General features: G+C 34.9%; 1 protein-coding gene across 3 annotated transcripts in view; it reads left to right on the forward strand.

Annotated features, from left to right (window-relative positions):
* The first annotated feature begins 15,542 nt into the window (after positions 1 to 15,542).
* The window catches only part of LOC145268731 (protein transport protein Sec24C-like), a 107,413-nt gene continuing 100,221 nt past the window's right edge, over positions 15,543 to 22,734 (forward strand). For 2 of the 3 annotated variants that reach the window (XM_080124302.1, XM_080124304.1), the window contains exon 1: positions 15,543 to 16,497. The gene's annotated coding sequence lies outside the window, so the exon portion shown is untranslated. The remainder of the gene's footprint in view (positions 16,498 to 22,734) is intronic. The other variant, XM_080124303.1, reaches the window with a different exon arrangement.

A 22,734-nucleotide genomic window follows, 5' to 3' on the forward strand; every position in this document is an offset into this window, starting at 1 on the left:
AGAAGCCCCGATCAAAATTGGAAAGGCGTCTCTTCAGTTTGAAACACTAAAAACTTATCCAGCTAGGTAGAAAGCAAACAGCTAAAACATCTGTTTATAAAGATGTTAATTTAGATTTAAATTAAAAATATTTTATCCAAGAAAAGCACAGTCTATAAACTGCACAATTGTCACGGTAATTCTACAGTTTATGGACCGGTCTTAAATAATATTATATGCATACTTTTATCTAACAAATTAAATAAAAAGACCTTAATTTAGATTTAAATTAAAAATATTTTATCCAAGAAAAGCACGGTCTATAAACTGCACAATTGTCACGGTAATTCTACAGTTTATGGACCGGTCTTAAATAATATTATATGCATAATTTCATCTAACAAATTAAATAAAAAGACCTTAATTTAGATTTAAATTAAAAATATTTTATCCAAGAAAAGCACGGTCTATAAACTGCACAATTGTCACGGTAATTCTACAGTTTATGGATCGCCCTTAAATAATATTATATGCATACTTTCATCTAACAAATTAAATAAAAAGACGTTAATTTAGATTTAAATTTAAATGGTTTATCCAAGAAAAGCACGGCCTATAAACTGCACAATTGTCACGGTAATATTTATTGGCTGGGTTTCTAACAGTATTTTGTATAATAAAATATAAAATCAAATATAAAAAACAGTAAATAAGTGAAAAATATAAAATTTGGGGGGGGGGGGCTAATCTCTTTTTAAAAAAATATCTCCTTCAAGAATGGTCATAAAATGTATTTTCAATCGAGATTTATTTAATAAAATACCAATTTTCTGACTTAGCAAAAATAAACGATTCGTCCGTGGACGAAGCTTACATGGAAGAATCTTCCGGCATTCAAAAAATGGAACGAATGCAAATTTTAGCAAAACCAAATTAGCGAGTACAACCTAGCAAGAAAAACAAAACAACAGCCCGACAGCTGATAACAACAACTAATAATAAACGTGTCTTAATTTTTAACTACTCTGTACTTGTTATGAATATGTTAATAATGAAATGAATTAATGAAAATACTTTTTTTGTTGTTTCAACTAGACTGTATGTTGTACATAACATTTCAGTAAACAAAAGATACCGTAAAAATTGAATTTTATCGTCCTTTCTCTGCATAAGAATCAAAAACAAAACAATGAAATGAAAAAAAATACAATATTTTTTCTTTTTTTCCCCAAATTGCTGAAACAAAAAATAAACAAAAACAAATATTACCAAAGGCACGAAAAGTTACTTTTTTTTTTACCTAATTAGATAAATTTTTTTTTGTTTTAATTTATTTATTTACATTTTCTAACACTACTTTTATCCTTAACTAAAAAAAGACATTAAAATTGCTGTTTGATATTCTGGAAGATTACATTATTTTTTAGTTATTTCATTGTTTTTGTTTTATTTTTCATTCATTGTTTTGTTTTGGTAATTATGTAGAGAAAAGACCATGAAATTCAATTTTTGCGGTATATTTTGTTTATTAAACTATTATGTGAAACTACAGTCTAGTTGAAACAAAAACATTTCTTTGTTAATTCATTTCATTATTAACATATTCATAACAAATTAAAAACAAGTATTTAAAAATTAAAAAACGCTTATTATTAGTTTTTGTCATCCGCAGTCGAGTTTTTGATGTTATTTTTTTTTCTTGCTAGACTGTACACTGTAGAGTCGACTCGCTAATTTCGTTTCACTAAAATTTGTGTTTTGTTCCATATTTTACATCCATTCGCGGCCGTCATCTTGTGTGCGACTTTAGTCAAGATTTTCTTAAATACGGAAATACTTTGAAAAGTATTTAATTATTATTTTAATTATTTTTGGGAGTGTGCTTTACAAGACAGAGTGATTCGAAAAAGTGGTAAAAAAATCAAATATACAACAAATAAATGCTCCCATTGGCTATAAAATTACTTTGAAACTTACCTGAATCATTTATTTGTTTTTAAAAATAGTTTTAAAAGCTCTTTATTTCATCTTAAATATTAACACAACGGTGAGAAAATTTTGAGAACATGGATGGTGTATTCTCCTTCCAGAGAAGACTTATTTTGCTTCTGCTGCAGACTGTTTTCAACTGGACTGTCCAGTTTTTCTACTGATGTGGGTTTTACGGATTGATGGAAATTAAACCCAAAAGTATATGAACATGAAGCTAGCACATCTTATGCTCAAGCGTTTCTCAAATGGAAGGATCTAGAGATCCGACATGCTGAAGGAAAGGTGATAGAGCAACATCTTATTGAGAAGGAAACTAAGAAGTGGCAGGAAATTCTAGCTAGATTGCTAGACATCATCAAGTGTCTCGCCAAGCAAAATCTGGCACTACAGGATCACCAGGAAGACATCCATAATGATGAAAGAGATCAAGAAAACAAAGGGACTTTTTTAGAATTGATAAATTTATTGGCCAAGTATGACCCTGTGCTCCGTGAACATTTGGTAAAAGTTAACCTGGGAAAGAAAATCGCTACTTCTTATCTGTCACCAGAAATTCAAAATGAATTTGTAAGCATTTTGGCAAAGCAGGTGAGAAAGAAAATCATCGATCAGATCAAGGAAAGCGAATATTTTTATAGCAATTCTGATGTATTTCACAAGGACCAGATGAGTGAGGTGTTGCGCCACATAAAAATTGACGAAAATAAAATGGCAGTGGAGGAGTTGTTTCTCCGCTCCATTGAGACAAAAGGTAAAAGCACAGAGAACATTTCTAAACTGATTTTACGAGAACTGAAGAACGATGGGATTCAGATTGGTGACTGTATTGGCCAGGCATTAGACAATGCTGCTATTATGGCAGGCCACCGATCGGGTGTGCAGAAACGAATCTCTGAAATCAACCCAAAACTCTATTTGTGCCATGCTCAAACCATTCATTAAATCTGGCTTGTGTACATGCCGCTTCTGTAGCGGTTCACTCTGTTACATTTTTTGGCATACTTGACCGGTTATTCTTGTTCTTTTCTGCATCTACACATCGCTAGGACGTCTTGATTCAGTTGACCGGTCTAAGTATTAAGTGGACTGTGGAAACTAAATGGGGTAGTCGAGCAGATGCTGTAAATGTTGTGGTAAAAAAAATATTGGAAGTCGTCATTACCCTGGAACAGCTCACAGAAGGAGAAAATACAACCACAAGATCAGATACATCTTTAATTGTCAAAAAAAGAGGCTGAATCTGCAACAAAGTTCTGCTCTGAAATGGGGATAAGCATTGTATCTGCAAAAAGGAACGAATGGGTGGTGAACGATTGACTGATGCAGCACGGGTTAAATAATGAGTTGTGACGGGAAATGCTGAGATTACAGTATTTTGTGAAAGCTTCAGGAAAAGACAAAATCAATGGATCTCTTGAACTTTTGAACTTTATACAGAGATACCACCTTGGGAATTCCGTCCCTAATATTGTGATCTTGCTACGCATTTTCCTTACCCGAGCTATTAGCGTTGCCAGCTGTGAGCGCTCTTTCTCGAAAGTGAAGGTCATAAATAACTACCTTCGATCAAAAATCAGCCAGACAAGGCTTACAGACTTGACAATCCTCTCCATAGAGAGGGATCTTGTCGATAGAGTGAATTTTGATAGAGTTATTGATAACTTTGCTGAAAAAAAGTGCAAAAAGTATGTTTGTAAATTTCCAACCGACTTGATGTCTTGAGATAATTCTCTCACAAAAAAATAAATTTACAGCATTATTTTCAATTTATAAATACATTTATTTTTAAAAAATTAAAACTATTTTTAAAAGGATTGAAACCTGAAGCTTTCACAAAATACTGTAATCTCTTCCTTTCGGCAAAGAATTTATCTTTTTCTATATCTTCGTCAACTTCACCAAGTTGACAATCATGATTATCATCAAGCAGATTTGATGGTGTAAGAAAAGCGTATTTATTTGCAAGATTGTGAACTTGTTGAAATCTGCAAGATATTTCTTCAGTCAGCTGTCTATGACAGACAGTATTTCTCGTCTCAACTCAGTATCAAATCCTAGTGCTGCATCAGTCAGTCATTCACCACCCATTCGTTTCTATTTGTGGATACGATGCTCCATGCTTATCCCCATTTCAGAGCAGAGTTTTTTTTTGACTCGTCTATTGCAGTGTGCACCATCTTTTTTCTATTCTGAAGAAGGCAATCTCTCAGTGCCTTCAGCCTGACAGAACTTTGTTGCTGATCTAGTCTCTTTTCTTGAAGATACTTCTGAGCATCATTGATTTCTGGAGGAATAGTTTTCCAAAGGCTCAGACATAAAAGAAACGGAAACGATAATACCGAGTTGAGAATTAAAGATGCATCCGATCTTGTGGTTGCAGTTTCTCCTTCTTCTATTAGCTGTTCCAGGGCAACAAGAAAATTTCTTAAATTTTGTGCTTAAACCAAGCGATTATACACACGGATTTCAAAAAGCACGGATACAAGACGTTTTTTTTTTCTCTTCGGGAGGCTCGGCCTTTTAATAATAACTTTATGAAGAAAAAGAAAAGAAACCTACATTGGACTATCCTCTCTTTGATACAGCCATGTTTTTGCGAAAATTCGGAAATAACAGCAATAAAAAGTAAATAAAAATGATTTTATCATTTCTTAACCGTTTCATGTTTTCAAATGTTCTCATTTAAATTTATGAATTCAGATTTCAAATATTTTCATTTAAATTTATAAAAAAATGTTTTCTAAAATGAGTGACTTTCCATTTCTTAAATTTTGTGCTTAAACCAAGCGATTACACACAAGCATTTCGAAAAACGTCAATACAAGACATTTTTTTTCTCTTTGAGAGGCTCGACCTCTTAATAATAACATTATGAAAAAAGAAAAGAAAACTACATCAGCCTATCCTCTCATTTTTTTTTTTTATAATTTGAATTAAACGTTTTGTTTTGAAAAATAAATATTTGGTTTCTTTTGTTTCATATTAACGTTTACATAATTCCCTTCAGATTAATGTTTACATACTTATTATCATTCAAATTATTGAAAAGAAATTGTTAAATCAAATTAGAATTTAAAAAAGGAGAATTGTGTAAACATTAATCTGAAGAGAATTGTGTAAATATTAGTTCAATGAAAATAAATATTTTGAGGACTTTTTGGAATTTTGAAGGTTTTAACAGGTTGTCATATGCTGCCAGCAGTGTGTGTGTGTGTGGGGGGGTAAAACAGATAATCATATGCTAGGGTGGGGAACATGTAATTTTATGCCAGCGTAGGGTGGGGAAAACAGGTAATTATATGCCAGCGAGAGGGGGGAGCAAAACAGGTAATTATATGCCAGCGGAGGTGGGGGGGGGTAAATTTTATGATCGCCCCAGGCGGCAAAATCTGATGCTACACTACTGCTTATATCTCCGGCATCTAGAACCCAACTCACTAAAATTAACTCAGTTTATTCAAATCGGGACCCCTGACATGTCGGATCTGGTCCCCATTTGTGTACTTTCTGGTGCAATTTGATCCGTCACAGAGTTTGATACATGTCGCAGCATGACCCTTTGACCTTTTCTGCACCTATAATGTTCACTTAAACCATCATTTCTCACGATTCAAACTATTGTTTATTTCACTAGACAAACAAACAATTAGATAGATAGATAGATAGATAGATAGATAGATAGATAGATAGACAGACAGATAGACAGACAGATAGACAGACAGACAGATAGATAGATAGATAGATAGATAGATAGATAGATAGATAGATAGATAGATAGATAACTGAATAAATGCTTTCTACCCAGCAATCCAGCATTGCCCGGCAATTACATATACATTATTATGATCCATTCACATCTGGGATTCCAGATGCTTCATTCTGGACTTTACAGAGTACACCTTCATATTTTTATATCTTTTCAAATTAAACTGACTTTTTGTAGTTTACTATACTCCATTCACACTTCAGATTCCAGATTCTTCTTTTTGGGCTTCATTAATTAATTACCAACCATTAAGAATCATCGCGTAAATTCAATCAACTAAAATAAGATGGAAAACGGGGTGAGGAAAGGTAAAAAAAAAAAAATGGGGAAAGTTACATGTAACACATGTATCAATAAAATAAATAAGTCGATTAAAAACAAGATCGTTAAAATACACCCGAAGCGCTTTTCGTTCAGTTTTCGGTTTTCGTTCAGTTTTCGGTTTTCGTTCAGTTTTCGCTTTTCGTTCAGTTTTCAGTTTTCGGGTGTATTTTAACGATCTTGTTTTTAATCGACTTATTTATTTTATTGATACATGTGTTACATGTAACTTTCCCCATATTTTTTTTTTTTTTTTACCTTTCCTCACCCCGTTTTCCATCTTATTTTAGTTGATTGAATTTACGCGATGGTTCACTTCTTTATAATTATTCTAAAATTTTGCCAATCGAATAAAGTTATATATATATATATATATATATATATATATATATATATATATATATATATATATATATATATATATATATATATATATATATAAAATGAAAAGCAGGAAAAAAATCTTTCTCTGACTGAGGCAAAATGTTTTCTAAGATATAAAATATTTCTTTTTCATCTTTTTTAAATGGTATTAAAATCCGTTCTATTAGTTAGTTCAGTATTGTTAATCCAGTGTGATTCGGACGTTAATATGAAACAAAATGAAACAAGAAGGGTAAATGTTAATTCTTGTTGATCTGGGGATAATTTAGATGCGTGATGCGCGCGAAACGATGTTGGTTGTTTAGCGTCAGACCCGACGGGGTCTCTCTCTGGTTGTTACTTCATACTGGCTGGCTTTTACTGTGATTGACTGGTTTTGGCGCACGTGCCTTTTTTTTATAGGTTTTAAACCGGCTCCAATGAATCCTGTCAGAATTTTTTTTTTTTTTTTTTTTTTTTTTTACATAGGCGGCACCACTTATCAAAGCCAAGAGGCCACTCGAGGATAAGGGTTAAAGAGTGTACAGTAGAAATTGGACAATATAGTAATCGTTAATAATGGAAATTCGGTAAATTTGTTAACTTATATGGAACGGTTCATCAAAAACTTGTTTATGTTAGACTTGAAGACAGCCATATTGTAGTCAGCTGGAAAGCAGGAAAACGGAAGACAATTCCATAGGCGTGCAGTTCTAAGAAAGAAGCTTTGTTCATGGAATCCACGTTTAGGTTTAGGCACAGATAAAGAGTGGGGGAAATTAGTGATAGTGTTTTCTGCTAGACAGGTGTTTCTTGTGAAAGTTTGGCGAGGGGGACCATAGATTGGAGCTCAGCCGAGCACTTGCCATGAAAATAACGATAAAGCAGAGACAAACTCGCAACATCTCTTCTATGACTATGAGAAAGAGGTTGCAAAGAAAAGAAAGGGACATCTATGAGGCTACAAAGTCTATTTTGAACTCTATCAAGGCAGGATAAGTCCTTTCTAGCAGCTCCTGCCCAGATGTGGCAACAGTACTCCATCCTTGGACGTACCAAATATTTTTTAAATTCATTTTCTTCGTAATCCGATTGGATGAAAATAAAAAACATCTTTGTGACATGAAGTGCTTTGAAATACGTCCGTGTGAAGAAGCAGAGTTTTAGCTTTATGCATGGAAATTGCGTGGGTGTAGACAGCAGCTGTATGCGCAACTGAAATGTTCCTTGTACAACCACTTTTAATATTTGTGGCGAATCGTTACACGATTGTTGGGATGTTGGTCACCGGTTTTTAGGGATGCACTTCATGCCGGTTTGGGGAGTGTTACCTTGGTGTGCTTTGTAATGGGCGATGTATTTTTAAGAAGAGCAGATTCAGAAAAAAATTTTCAGTGAAATCAAATGTGAGAAAAACGAGAGGCATTGTCATACAGTAAACAAAACAAAATAATGAATTCAAAGGCATCTTCTATATATATAAAAGGCAAATGCGGCGTGCGCATTTTTGAATGTCCAAGAAAGGCTTTTTTCGCCGGGCTTCTCGGGGGGGGGTCTATGTCTTAGAACTATTTATATACCACTTAGATCATAATATGTACGATTTGCGAATGCATGTCACTTCTAGATTTATTTACGTCGACTTTTATAAAATTCTTGCTATTCCGGCTTCTCGCGTGTTCGTTCGGCTTTTTCGTATAAAAGCGAAACTGATCTGAAGCGAGGGCTTTTTAAAGGATTTGAGTGGCTCCCAGAGAGACCATTTCAAATAAATTCAGAAAGTTTTCTAATTGGTCCAAAATATAATTATTTATTTGTATTCAGGATAATGTATGTGCAGACGATATGCATACAAACCAGTTTACACAATTTGATTTTGTATGTCGATGGATGGGGATGGCTCATCAAGAACTTGTTTACATTGGGCTTGAAGCCAGCTGGAAACAGAGTTCCACAGACGTGCAGTTCTAAAAAAGAAGCTTTGTTCATGGAATCTACGTTTAGGTGTGTTATATTGCAAAACTGAGCATATGGAAGCAAGAAAAGGACAAACGAAAAGGTTGAGTTTAAACTTTTTATTTAAAATCAAAACAATCATGAAACAAACTGCTTGGTGTGTCAGCTGCGGGATGTCGGTAGGAATGCTGATCAGGTGTTGATATGAACTCAGCGTTGATCTGGTGTTTTGTCAGGCTGAGGCGGGGCGGCAATGGCAGGAACATGGCTTATGTGTTCTGGAGTCTGGAATGCGGGTGCGTTTGTGATAGTGAAGGAGGAGTAGTTTTAAAAACTGTTGTCCGGTAGCACCAGAGGGTTGACGGCAATGGCGAAAGAGGAGTAATCTTAATAGCAGGTGTCGCTGATGGAGAATTGGTGACGGTAGCTGCTGCTATTGGCAGGACAAACCTCGCTGTCTGGTGAGCTGTAGTGATCTGGTGGCAGCTGCGGTGAAAGAGGGGTAGTCTTCAAGGTTTGCTGTCCAGTATCACGTGCGAGATAGTGGTGGTGCGGCAGCGGTGGCGGAGGGAGAGTAGTAATTTTATTAGTTGTTGTCGTTGGCGAGGGATTAACAGCTGCTGGCTGGTGGTGGAACGAGATTCACAGCTTGACATGCTTGGCCGATCTGCCCACTTGTCGAAAAGGCTATCGTTTTTATACCCATGTTGTGGATGTAGTTGTAGACAAAGGTGGCTTTTATCGCTGGTTGTCGTTTTCGCTTTTTATTTTTATTTGTTTTTTTGTGTTTTAATGTATTGTAGGGAGTCGTCTGTTTGATGTTTGTATACATGTGTGATATCAATTTAAAGCAAAGAAAGCTGTGAAGGTGTTCTAGTAGGTGTTGTACTTTTGCAATGTTTTATGAGATAATTATTCGTGTTTATATGCTGCCGGAGTTGCGTCTGCTGTGATGTTTGTGTTTTGTATTTTGATTTTTCTTTTGATGTATGGCTTCCTCTGTTGATGTGTGTACATAAAAAAATGATGTTGTCGTGTGTGTTTAGTGTGACCATTTACATTATATCGATGAACAGGGTTTATCTTAGCGTCGTCATTATTATCCCCATCGCTGCTCCTGCTGGTTTCTGGTTTATTCATGTAAATATGGAGGGATATGCAATATAACAGGTATAAACACAGATAAAGAGTGGGGGGAAATTTTTGATAGTGGTTTCAGGGAGCTCAGAAGAGCACTTGCCATGAAAATAACAATAAAGCAAAGACAGGCACACAACGTCTCTTCTGTGGATGACAGCACACAGGCAGAGTCTGGAGGCAACATTCACTTAGATTTCTCTACATTTTTACTTCACCATGTCTGAACTGATATTTTATCATAGTTATTCATATTCTGTTTAACTTAAGACAAATCTATGCATGCATGAAAACACACTGGAAACTTTTAAAGACGGCTTGCTCATTGAGGGGATATCTCAATAAGACTAGTTAGCTAATTATTTGCTTACTTAATTTTCTTAACTTAGTCTTAATGAGGTCGACACATGGGCAGAGTCTTGAGGCAACATTCACTTAGATTTTTCTACATTGTCAGGCACATTTTGACTGTCTCACTTCCCAACTTTGACTGACTATAAACTTTCAGTCCTTCCTAAAACACATGACGATCTTTCTATCATCATATCATTTGACACCTGCATTTCTAACACGTTTTGTCTAGGGAGCTAACCTTTGATGCCCCTCCTAGCTTCAATCACACAATCTGCTACTGTTATATTTCCGTTTGCCACCAGATTATCGCTCGCTCAAAAATGTGGTACTTCTACATTTATCAACTCACGATTTCCACGAAGTTACTCAGGTATGCCCAGCAAATGACGAGAACAACTAGAAAATGGTCAACAAGTAGGTTTCTGGATATTAAGACATTTTTTTTTCAATGTATTAATGAATTTCAGTGGTCGTCGTCATTCTTAACATGGTGAAGTGGGGTGTAACAATTTGTTTTTTTTTGTAATAAGGCTCACCTGGCCGTTTCTGGTTCTTTCCGTCATCTGCCAGGCACACCCGAGTAACTTTGTGGACATCACAGGTCGATAAATGCAGATGCATCAAAAATGTGATGCCATCTCATATCGTCATATTGTTCAACACCTGCTTTTCTAGTGTGTTTGACCTCTTGACCCTGCCTTGTCACATACTTCCATTCAACTCTTAGAACCGTCTGTTTTACATATCTGGGTTATCCTGACATGTACCAATGTAACCCTTGCCAAAATTCATATTAGTTAACTTTATCACCATTTACTGTCATAGGGTGCCCAATATATAAGAATGGGACATTAATATATTCTTTCACCTAGTAATTATGTCTATGATTTTTATTCATTTATGTAGCATGTTATGCATCACATTATGTTGGATATCTAGTAGTGTTGGGACTATTAATAAGAATCGGAATTAGAAATCGAAAAAATCAGAATTTTTGGAGGTATCAGACTTGGTATTGGAATCTTTTTTTTATTATTATTCAATTTTCACCCCAAACAAGGCACAGTGCCACTTTGAAGTAGGAGGCTACTATCGGGGACATAATTTGCAGGGGCACTTTGAAGGGAGATGAGCAGCAAGATGCTTGTTCACATTGCACTTGAACTTCTGCATATCAGTACAGTTGGGAAAGCAGCATCCTGGAAGGGGGTTTATTACATTTTCACCCCAAACAAGGCAAATTGACACTTTGGTGTAGAGGGCTACTATCAGGGGCAACAACTACTGGGGTACTATGTAGGGATTTGGGCAGCAAGATGTTGGTTCATATTGCACTTGAACTTCTGCATATCAGTACAGTTGGGAAAGCAGAATCCCGGAAGGGAGTTCCAAAGACTTGCAGTTCTGGGGAAGAAACTATTGGAGTAAAAGGTTTTCTTACAACTAGGGATCTCTACTGTAAAGGAGTCGGACTTAGTTGCTAGTCGGGTTTGTCAGGGGTAGTCACGTCGAGGAGGTATAAGTGCTTGTAGTTCATCAGAGCATTCACCATTAAAGTAGTTGTAGAACAGGTAGAGGGACGCAACATTCCATTGATGGGACAGAGGCTGAAGCCTAGATGACAATTCAGGACCTATCAGGTTAGCGACTCTCTTCTGAACCCTGTCCAGGAGTGAGAGACAAGCAGCAGATGCACCAGCCCAAATGTGACAACAGTATTCCATACATGGGCGAATGATAGCCTTATAGAGGTACAGGATACTTTCAGGCGTAAGTAACTTTCTAGCATGGTAGAGAGAGCCCACCTTCCTTGCAGCAGCCTTGGCAATGCTCTCAATGTATCTATTATAGTTCATGTTCCCTGTAAACATTTGTGCCTTTTTGTGAGAAAAATAAATTAAACAACTCACTTGACTTGAGGATGTTGGAGATCGGAGGAGGGTCGGATTCGTTTTGGACTGTGCAAACCTAGTGACGTTTTAATTCTTACTTATATTTGCTTCTACTGATGGAATTGATTGCATATGTATGTCAGTTACTGATTATTTAAGTGCATTGCTTCTGTTGGAGCGGGGAGAAATTCTGATGACGGATACTTCGAGCGAACATCATTTTGTTATCTGCATTAGAGTTCAGACGCACGGATTTGAATTTATAGTCTTATGTTTCTTGACTCCTGACAGAGCTGGAGGTCGCAGTCTTGGAAAATTTCACAACTGTTATACCAGACCAAACTCTGATTTATCCACTATCTTTGGTGGCGGAGAATTTTCAACATATTTTCTGATGCCAAAAACGTTTCCTTTAATAATCTTCTTTTTTTTTCGATTTTGTTTAAAACACTTTCACAGCTGGTAGTAATAATAAAATAATAAATATTTAATGATTTTTAACTATCCATAAAACCAATAGATCACCCCACCCACTATAAGTGTGTTTTTACGTTTGAGAAAACATCTGCACATTTAACATGTGTTTTGTTTTTTGTTTATTTTTTGCAAATCCACTCGCTAAAGCGTATTTATCCTTTAGAAGTAAAGGGTGATCCAGAATCTGCTCCAGCAGAATTTATTATAGAAGGGAGAGGCCTTTCTATTGCCCTGCATGTTCAGTCGATAATGACGAATCAGCGCACATGGTGTGCTGTGACTCATGTAATAATTGGTATCATTTTAATTGCATCGGGATTAATGAGCAGGACACCATAGGGGAGTGGGATTGTCCGAATTGTGTGAATAAAATATCACAATAAAATTCAAATTTCATGATGTATCATTATTGTTTAGGGCTAAATGGTAGCTTTCTCAATCTTAAAAAACATAATAAAGGGAGATAATTTAAAATGTTAATAATTTCTTGCTAGTTAGTGGGAGAATCAAGTTAGGTTTCTCTTGTATCAATATCTCATTCCTTTATCTTTTTCTTCCTAAGTGAAGTAGCTAATCTACCCAATGGCGATTGGGTCTAACCTGAAATCTATTGATCATGAAAGGGCTCTGACCTCTTTATAAAAAAAATATTTTTTCACCATTTTCCTCACTGATAATAGTGAGGTAATATTGTTCCAGTAAAATATCTCATTGAATCTATATATATAAAAGGCAAAATGTGTGTGACCATTTCGTGTATGTCTTCAAAAGGCTTTTCGAGCACACGCTCCCGGGGTAGTTACTATCGCTTAAAACTGTGTATATAGGTCCTATATAATAATATCTAGGAATTAGGAAACCGCGTAGTGTATAGATTTATTTACGTCGATTTTTACAAAATTATTGCTATTTTGGCTTCTTGCGTGTTGATCGGGCTTTTTAGTAATAAATAAAGTGAAACTAAACTCAAACGGACGTGTTCGCCGCATTGCGCTGGGAAAAACGTCCAGAAGCAATCAGCTTTGATCAATCTTGTATATCAGACAGTCAAATTTCGATAAACAAACTCAGACGCTTACGCTGCGTGACTTCTATTTGACCTTCTTAATTAGGTCAAATGGAAGCAGCAAAGTTAACTTTTATTACGCACGCCTGTTTTTATAGTAATAGTTAGATAAATAAATTCAAACACGTCTATGCTGTATGTCGTGGTGGCCCAATTGTAACATCGCACGTTTTTTTTTTTTTCACACATTAATTTCCAACTCAAGGGTACGGGTTCGATTCTCATACTCACCTACCAAAACATTTTTTTATTATTATTTAACCCCCCCCCCCCCCGGAGTTTTGATTTACCTCAAGACACCCGGGCATCGCCGGGTACCCCCCCCCCCGCTAGTCTTATATAATCAGTGATTGTAGTTAATCGATTTAAGATGTAATCATTTCTTTCTTGTGGTTAATAACTGATCTAGACTGATCTGCTGGGAAATGCCGACAAACTGTGCAGACATATTTTGCAAGATCAAAATGCTCCTCCTCTGGAGTGTTGACTCTTCGGTCCCACTTTTTGACCAATTCATACTCAGTTTCGTATCCACAACCTTAATTAACCTATTATAGATATAACCTCAGATTAGATAATATAGACAATAATTATTAGTTGAAATTGAAAAAGAAATTATATAATAATTATATAATAATTTTTTCTATAGATTAAAATCATTTTGAAGTATTATTTAACCGATACGCAAACTAAGAATTTAATAGCTTAAAACTAAGATGGCGACCTAAATTAACACGCGATGGAAATTTTTCTATACGTCTATTTTTTTTTTTTTTTCAACATTATATAGCCATACCTATTTCTAGACAATCTAGATTATTTTGTATAAAATCATTCAGCGGCAGACACACGTTTGAACTCCATAATAATAAAAAATGATTAACCTTATTAAAGTTAAGTACCTTGGAGCAACCCTTGTTACCTGTCTTTTATTGGCAGTTTTTAAATTCATTCATTTCAATTAAATAAAGAAAAATCAACTATATTAAAGTTAAGTCCCCTGGGACAACCTTTGTTACTTGTCTTAATGGCAGTTTTTAAATTTCTGCAAATTTTAATAAAAAAGTAATGAATATCCATTACTTTTTCCTCCTTTCCTTGGCTTGGCAGTGTGTTAGAAATTTGATAATTACATCATGCCACCTATTGTATTTGTTTGGGACCAATCAGATTGGCCGATTTTATTCTCTGCAAAGTGTTGCGCTTTCGCAGGCTTTTTGGATTTTGTGTGTTTGCTTTTCAGTTTCATCAAAGGACCCAAACTGGGCGGAATCTGCTCGAGTTACATCAAGCTGCTAAATCATACAAAAAGGACGTTTGAAACTCACACCCCGCAGGAGGCATGGAGCCTCCAACTTTCATCTCTTTGAGACATTTCATCTCATGCCTAAATAATGAGGCACATTATCATACGTCCACTAGAGACTTTGAGACATTTTATTTCATGCCTAAATATAGACACATCTTCATTAAGTCCGTTAGAGACTTTCATTGGTATGAATTACCACACTAACATTTTCATGGACTTCTGCACTATACTCTCAGTGCGAATATTGGATCCTATCGACCTATTCTATGACCCACTCAGTGAGAATATTGGCATCATATCAACCCCTTCTATGGCTGCAAATTCTTATCTTCAAAGACAGAATGAACCTGCTTCCTTTTCTTGTTGAAGATGAAAGACTATCACCTATCGAGGCTGTTAACAGCTCTGTTTACAGAGGCAAAAGATGGGCATTTCTTTTTTACAACCGAGGATCAATAAAATTTGTACTGAATTTTAAAGATAGGCTTTGTTGTGATTGTCTTATTTTGCCACTGCTCAAGGAGCAAAAAACGGCTAAATAGATTTCTAACAGGACCTAATGTAAAAAAAAAATACCAAAAAAAAAAAAAAAATCGTTATGTTCCTATTTACTTACCTCCCCATGAGGGCAGAGTTAGACACAAAGTCGGTTTTTAATGTGGGGAAAATCCAACTACCCAGAAAGGGGCATTCTGGATAGGAACAAAAATAAAAATTGTCTCAGTCATGAAGGATTTTTCCTCCACTGACTGAGAACAGAAAAGGTGTTTGTGATCTTAGCCCGAAGGCCAAGAAACACGGCTTATGTTATGTTAATAAATTATTGTTTGGTTTTAAATTTTGCGTTTCATTTATCTTTCCGACATTATCAAAAAAAAAAAAAAAAAAAAAAAATGAAATGAAAATTGGTTGTCTGCCCTTGAATTTACCATTGCCGTTACTTTTTCCCTTTATGGACACGGAGTAAAATTTAATTTTCTGAATAATAATAAAAAAAACAAAAAAACTAGTTAACCAAATTACGTGATTTTTGGAATATTTCATCTCCGTTCCTTGATTCGTACGTACAAACCTTTATGTATTTTCTTAACTTTTAATTTTCGCCATAAGGTCCAATCTGAATAAACGCTAAGCGGCTTTCTTTTACAACCATCCAGTTGGGGAAGGGGTGTGTGAATTCTCCTACAAAAAAAAAAAAAAAAAAAAAAAAGCCAAGTATGTATTAAACAGTCACTGTATACGCAAGAATTGTGGATACAGCGGTTAAATCAACACTCGTGTCTGACCTTACTGCAAGAACCTTATCTTAGACTGGCCTCCGGTCGTTAATAAGCAGTGAACCAACCACTCCCCTTCCCCAAGTAAAACATAAATAAATAAAAGGGCCAAGTATGTAAAACAATCACTGTATACGCAAGGATAACATTGTATATACAGCGGCTATTCACTTCGTTCTTTCAAAGAACGATATTTTTGTTGTTATTTTGAGAGAGAGAGAGAGAGAGAGAGAGAGAGAGAGAGAGAAAGATCAACTGGTAGTTCGACTAGTACCTATTCGCCCCCGCATACACACACTCTATCCAGAACAAGACTTAGATTTTTTGTCCACGCGACAACTTGCTCGTCCCACAATGCACGGCGACTTCCTGTCTACGTGGCAGCGTCTGCGCATGTCAACCGGAAGTGAGCGGTACGTGGCACACAGCGTTGGAAACTGGGCTTTTTTTCAACCCTCGTCCCGAAAATAAATACAACAGGGGGACATTTATTGTTGTTATTGTGTGTTATTAAAAATAAAACAAACGCGTGGATGTTTCACCTAACACACCTGATCACCGGTTACCCTTGTTAAAGTCTTTGTAGACGTATAAAGAGATATATCAAGGTAGGTTGTAATGTTTCCATTTCTCAATTCAACTAATGGCTTTGCTATGCAATTCTTTTTTTACACCCCCCCCCTCTTTCAGAAAAAAAAGATAATAGACATGTAATTATCTCGAATTTTAAATCTGTTAACCTTTAAGTTTTTACCCATTACAAATTTGTGTCCATTTTAATATTTTTCTTGGTTTATGTTTCTTTGAAGAACCGTGTCCGGTCAATTTTGACACTTAATGTATGTTCGAACGACGTGGAACTATTTCCTTTTCTCCGTACAGCTGACCGTACTAAATATTTCCCCTCCCTCTTTTGAGAACATATCGTGTGTGTGTGTGTGTGTGTGTGTATATATATATATGTATTTATTTATACCCTATCACTATGTATGTGTGTGTGTGTGTGTGTATATATATATATATATATATATACATACATACACCCTAGTTATCGTATTTATCTCTCATGGTGAGAAATTTAACACAAGGATCTGAAAGTGGCACTGCCTTGGAGGAGCATTATGACCTGCAAAAATGCTTGGGCAGCCCTCTGTATTCTCCTGTAGGGACGCCTCAGACGATTAGCTATAAACTAACCTCTTCTCAAAGAGAGAAGGCAACGCCTGGGAGTGTGGGTCTCCTAGGAATGTACAAGATCAACATCATACCATACCACAATCAACATGGAAAAGACCATTTCAGAAATGGCCTAAACTGTTGATTTGGGTGTCGAGGGAACAAGTTCCAAAGTAGTAATTATGGATATTTTTTTACAGTAGACTACAAAACGTATAACAAATGTTACCTAACTGGATAAGTTTTAGTGTTTTAACTTATTTCAAAACGTTTATTCAGTTCGAAAAACATGTTGAGTTTTACCTGAGAACAAGAAAAAAAATGATGATCGCTCAAAAATAGAAAATTAAGCAAAGTGTCTGTAGAAACTAACCAATAAATGTGGTAATATTTATTGGGTTGATTTCTACCAGTATTTTTTTTTTTTTTTTTTTTTAACCCAGTCTGTAGCGAAACCAGGATTCAATCCCTAACCTTTCAGTGGCAAGGAAACCTCCGATATATCTGGAAACAACGCCGGAATAACCGGAGAGGAGAGCCCTTTCAGAATGATTCCAGTTTTACTAAATAACATTTCAACAGTGGTGCAAAATACGGACCGTGTTGAAATGTTTAGAAATCTATTATTGACATGGGAAAGGGATAGCCTGTTACCTAACAATTTAATGAACATGCCGTAAAAAGTTAGCTTGAAAATTCGGTTAAAATCAAGTTCCGGCCCTTGTTGACATTCTTCGTCAGCTGATATGTCTGTGTGAATGCCCTGGAAGAGTCATTTCTGATTAATGCTCACTAGTTTTAAAATATTTTTATTCTGAAAAACAGCCAAATTAGTTTGTATATTTAAACATTAAATGGGTCAGCTGACGAAGAATGTCGACAAAGGACATAACTTCATTTTAACTGAAAATCCTACCTAAAAAAAAATAAATAAATAAATAAATAAAATAACCCTGTTTGTATTCTGCAGAAGTGCAATTTTATTTTTTCTTGAAGACTATTTGCATAACCAAAGTTTTGGGTTCTTATCAATTTGCCTCCCCCAAAAGGTCAGTCTTAGGAACAAGGATTCCTCAATTGGAATAAAAATAAATTTCCTCAGTCTAGAAGGCTTTCCCCTTCACTGACTGAGACGAGAAAAGATAAAATTTAGCATCAGAACATTTAAGTACTACATTTTGTTAAAACTCCTCATTTCAAAACAAGGCATATTACTATTTGGGACCATAGGGCCACTATGTAGGGAGTTGAGCAGCAGGGAGGTTTCTGTTCACATTTACATTTCTTTTCCTAATTAAAAAATATTTTAAGCCTACCCTACTATTCATATCATTGAAATTAATACGGTAGTCCCGAACTCTAGTTGTATAAACATGAACTTCTGATAAGTGGATTAAACAAACGTAGCTCACTTGCCATAAGTATTTCATATTAAGCTCTTCTAATGTATTGAGCACTGACGTATGAAACGGTAGCGGGCATTTTGCACTTTTGCAGTATAGACATCAAAACTAAAAAGTGGTCAAAAACAAATAACAAATAATTGTTACCAAAGGCAAGATAAGTTACTCTTCTAGCTATCTGGATAAGTTTTGTGGAGTTTGTATTAATATATACATAGATTCGAAAAAGTTGTCAAAAAACAAATATATACCAAATAAATGTTATCAAAGGCAAGTTACTTTTCTACCTAACTGGATAATTTTCTATTGTTTTTATTTAATGCAACATGTTTATTCAGCTTGTAAACAGTGTTTACCGATGTATTGGAAAATTAAAAATGGCGCCCGACTCTCTCTTTGACACGGTAAGTTTGGGAAAAGGAGTTAAAAACTGACTCAGTATATGTTACCGTGACATAGGCTGACATATAATCGGTGGGGTTTTTAACAGTATTTTGTATATTTTTTGTTTTTAATTCCTTTTCCCAAACTTACCATGTCAGAGAGAGTCGGGCGGGCGCTATTTTTAATTTTCTAATACATCGATAAAGTTTTTCGAGCTGAATAAACATGTTGCATTGTTGCATTAAATAAAAACACTAGAAAATTATCCAGTTAAGTAGAAAAGTCTTGCCTTTGATGACATTTATTTTATATATATATATATATATATATATATATATATATATATATTTTTGACAACTTTTTCGAATCTGTGTACAGTAATACAAACCCCCGATATTAGACAGTCATCTGGGAAGTCCCAAACAAAAACTAAACAAAATACTGGTAGGTGGTAGAACATTACATTTTCGCACGATTGGGGACATTTATTACGTCGGTTTTTACCAGTATTTTGTTTAATTTTTGATTTTTGAGCAATTATCGAAACTTCACAAATGACCGTCTAAGGACTATTTTTTTTTTTCTTAACTTTAGGCTTGGCATTACTTGTTTCAAAGTAAAACGTTTTAATGCGAGTTAAGGTGCTAATACACTTACTGATCCGCGCTATTTTTTTAAATCGTATTTCCAAGTTTAATTAAAGTTTTGTCTTTTTTTTTTTTTAAATTCAATTGTAAGGTACAGAATAGTTACAATAGTTTTTTTTTAAATTCAATTGTAAGGTACAGAATAGTTACAAAACGTCCTCACCGTACCCATGTTAAGAATGGCTTTTTAAATAGCGTTATTTCAGCACGGATCATTAAGTGCATGGCATGAGTACCCAAGTTAAAACACGTTTCTCCAGGTAGTAAAATATCTTGGGGTTTGGTAACATTTGCTTATATATTTATTTTTGGACCAATTTTTTCGTTTTGTTTATACTGCAAAATGTCCAGTCCTGATAATGTATTGAATACTACGAATTAAATTATCACGGATAAAATACTATTTTATATACTGGAGAGAACTTGAATGCCTACGAGACACTATTCTCGAAGGTCTTTGAATAGGGATTTGTCAGGAAAACTTGACATGAAGATAGTTTTCGCAACAAATAAAAACCTGGCTAAACATTCAAAATCACATAGTATTCGCAGCCCGGTATGTTTTTTTTTTTTTTTTTTTTTTTTTTTTTTACATTGTAGTCACCACTTATCAAGGCCCGGAAGCCACTCGGGGATAAGGGTTATTGCATGTACAATAATCAATGGGATAGTATCGTAGTAATCGTTAGTATTGGAGATTTGATAAAGTGTCTTACTTAAGGGTGCAGTTGCAGGAATTTGTTTATGTTGGACTTGAAGACCTCCAAGTTGTAGTCGGGTGGGAAACAGGCAAACGGAAGAGAGTTCCACAGACGTACACTTCTTTAAGAAAGAAGCTTTGTTCATGGAATTTACATTTTGATTTAGGCACAGATAAAGAGTGGGGGAAAAATTATTGAGAGTGGTTTCAGCTAGGCGGGTGTTTATCGTGAAAGATTGGCGAGGGGGGCAGAGATTGGAGCTCAGACGAGCGCTTGCCATGGAAGTAACGATAAATTGACTTTTATTAGGCATGGTTGGTACAGGGTACACCTTCTTCAAGTCATTTTTACCTTAACAGCACGAAGCTGGATACTCCACCAGACTAGACTTATCCTGGATACTCGTAAGACTAAAAGACTACAAGAAAACCTATTGAAATGGTCAATTGGGGAAAGGAAAATTGTTCTCAATTTCTTTACTAACTTCGTATTTGAGAACTAAAGGAGAACTTTAATTCAATATTCGAATGAGATCAAGTGTTAGCCCCCTGGATTTCTGAAAACATCAAATTTACGTAAGAGGCCAAAAAGACTTATCGGTCTGTCTCTTTTGTTACGTAATTTGGATGAATAAGGTTTAGACATTTTGAACCTAACTTTTTTTTTTTTTTTTTTTTTTTTTTTTTTAACAAACCTAAATTCTAGGGGGGCGGGGCAGTGCTATAGCTTTTAAACTAGACAAAACAACCAACTTTTGCCGACACGGAATTACGTAAAAAAAAAAACGAACAAAAACGTACCGGCGTCAAAATCAAAACTAGACGACAGCATTCAATAAAATAAAATAAAAAAAATACCGTGTTTGCTTTTGTCGCCTTCTGATTAAGCGCGTCTGCATCTTCCGGCTGTTTACGTAAGCAGTTGGGAAAACTCGAACGAAAAGTCGATTTCGTTTGTTTCAAAAGCAGTACGAGTACCGTTTTAGATTTAGTTCAGCAAAAATCAGTTCGGTTCAAACTCTGTAGAAGCACAATTTTATTTTTAGTAATCAAATATTTAAAAAAAAGAAAAATTAATGAATTAAAAATTGTAAACTTGATCATTTTGAATCATTTTCTCTAAACTCTCCACCTAGACAACGGATGACCCGCGGCCATTTTTGTCTTTGTAGTCATGTCTAAAAACATGCATCCACATAAGCTCCGTTGCAGATATTGAAGACTATTTCCTATAGATATAGCAATTAATACTATATTTATTGATTAAAGAATAAAGTCGGGTAGATTTGCAGATCAACATTCGCAACTAGCTACCCAATTGAGATTTTTGGTGCTTATGTATTTTTCGTACTGCGCTAATTTAAAAGTTTTTTTTTTTTTTTTTTTTTTTTTTTTTTTTCAGGTAAAGTTTAAGTTTCACGATATATTTTATTAAATTAAGTGGAAGCACAGAATAGTTACAAAACACCCATCCCCATGTTAAGAATGGCTTTCGAAATGTTATTTCAGCACGGTACCAAAAATACATAAGTAGCCTTCTCTTTTAGGCGATTACGTGTGCAAAACACTGAGAAACTTGGTAGAAGACAAAAATTAAGTTTGGGATCAGTTGTTTATAAAGTTAACAACTCCCTATTTCCGGGCTAATCTTTTTTTTCTTTTTAACTAATAACCCTAAGTCCAAGTTGCAAATTGATAAAACCGCATGTTATCGCTTAAAAAAAAAAAAAACTAGACTTTTCTTTTTACAAAAAAAAAAAAAAAAAAATTAAAATAAGAATGATCGGGAAATGTGGCAGCATTTTATATTAAATTTATGTGAAACTGAAACTCTGGATTTTTTTTTTTTTTTTTTTTTTTCCTGACAAGTATTGTTCACACATAATCGCTTAAAAAAAAAATTAAAAAAAAATAGAATTTCATTTTTATGATGTGGGTGGATATTTGACTGAAGATGTTAATCTACAAAATTATATATATATATAATCTCGAGAGAATAGAACTCTGCTAAGTGCTAAAGCTGGTACGTATGTAATAAATGTTCGACATGCAAAGGAATATTAAAAATCAAATCTTGCCCTGAAGAATAAAATATTTATTCAGTGCTAAGATTTTTATCCGTGTGTACATATAGACAAGTATATCTTAAGCTCATATCGTTTTTTCTTTCTATACGTATGCTGAGAAAATTATCAACCAGATGTTGATCAAAATTCAGATCCAATGCTAGAATAGTGTCTCCTTCGAAAACTGTTTTTATTTGGTTTATGACAATATGACATGGCAATAATTTATCGCCTTGGTTTAAAGGGGCACAAATTAACCATAATACGTGACATTTTTATGTTTGAATCCAATCAAACATTTCCAAATGAGTTTAAAGGTGTAAAAAATAATTTTAGATTTTTAAAAAATTATTTTACACACGACCAATGAGGAAAATATGGCCATAGACAGTATTTCGATTCGAATTTCGACAAACCCGAAATGCTAAAAAAAAAGGTGCTTGTGTAGATTACTGATGTTTTTTTTAAA

The sequence above is a fragment of the Euprymna scolopes genome, chromosome 44 (genome assembly GCF_053919585.1).
Source record: "Euprymna scolopes isolate OS-2025 chromosome 44, ASM5391958v1, whole genome shotgun sequence".
In the NCBI taxonomy this organism is placed as follows: Eukaryota; Metazoa; Mollusca; class Cephalopoda; order Sepiida; family Sepiolidae; genus Euprymna; species Euprymna scolopes.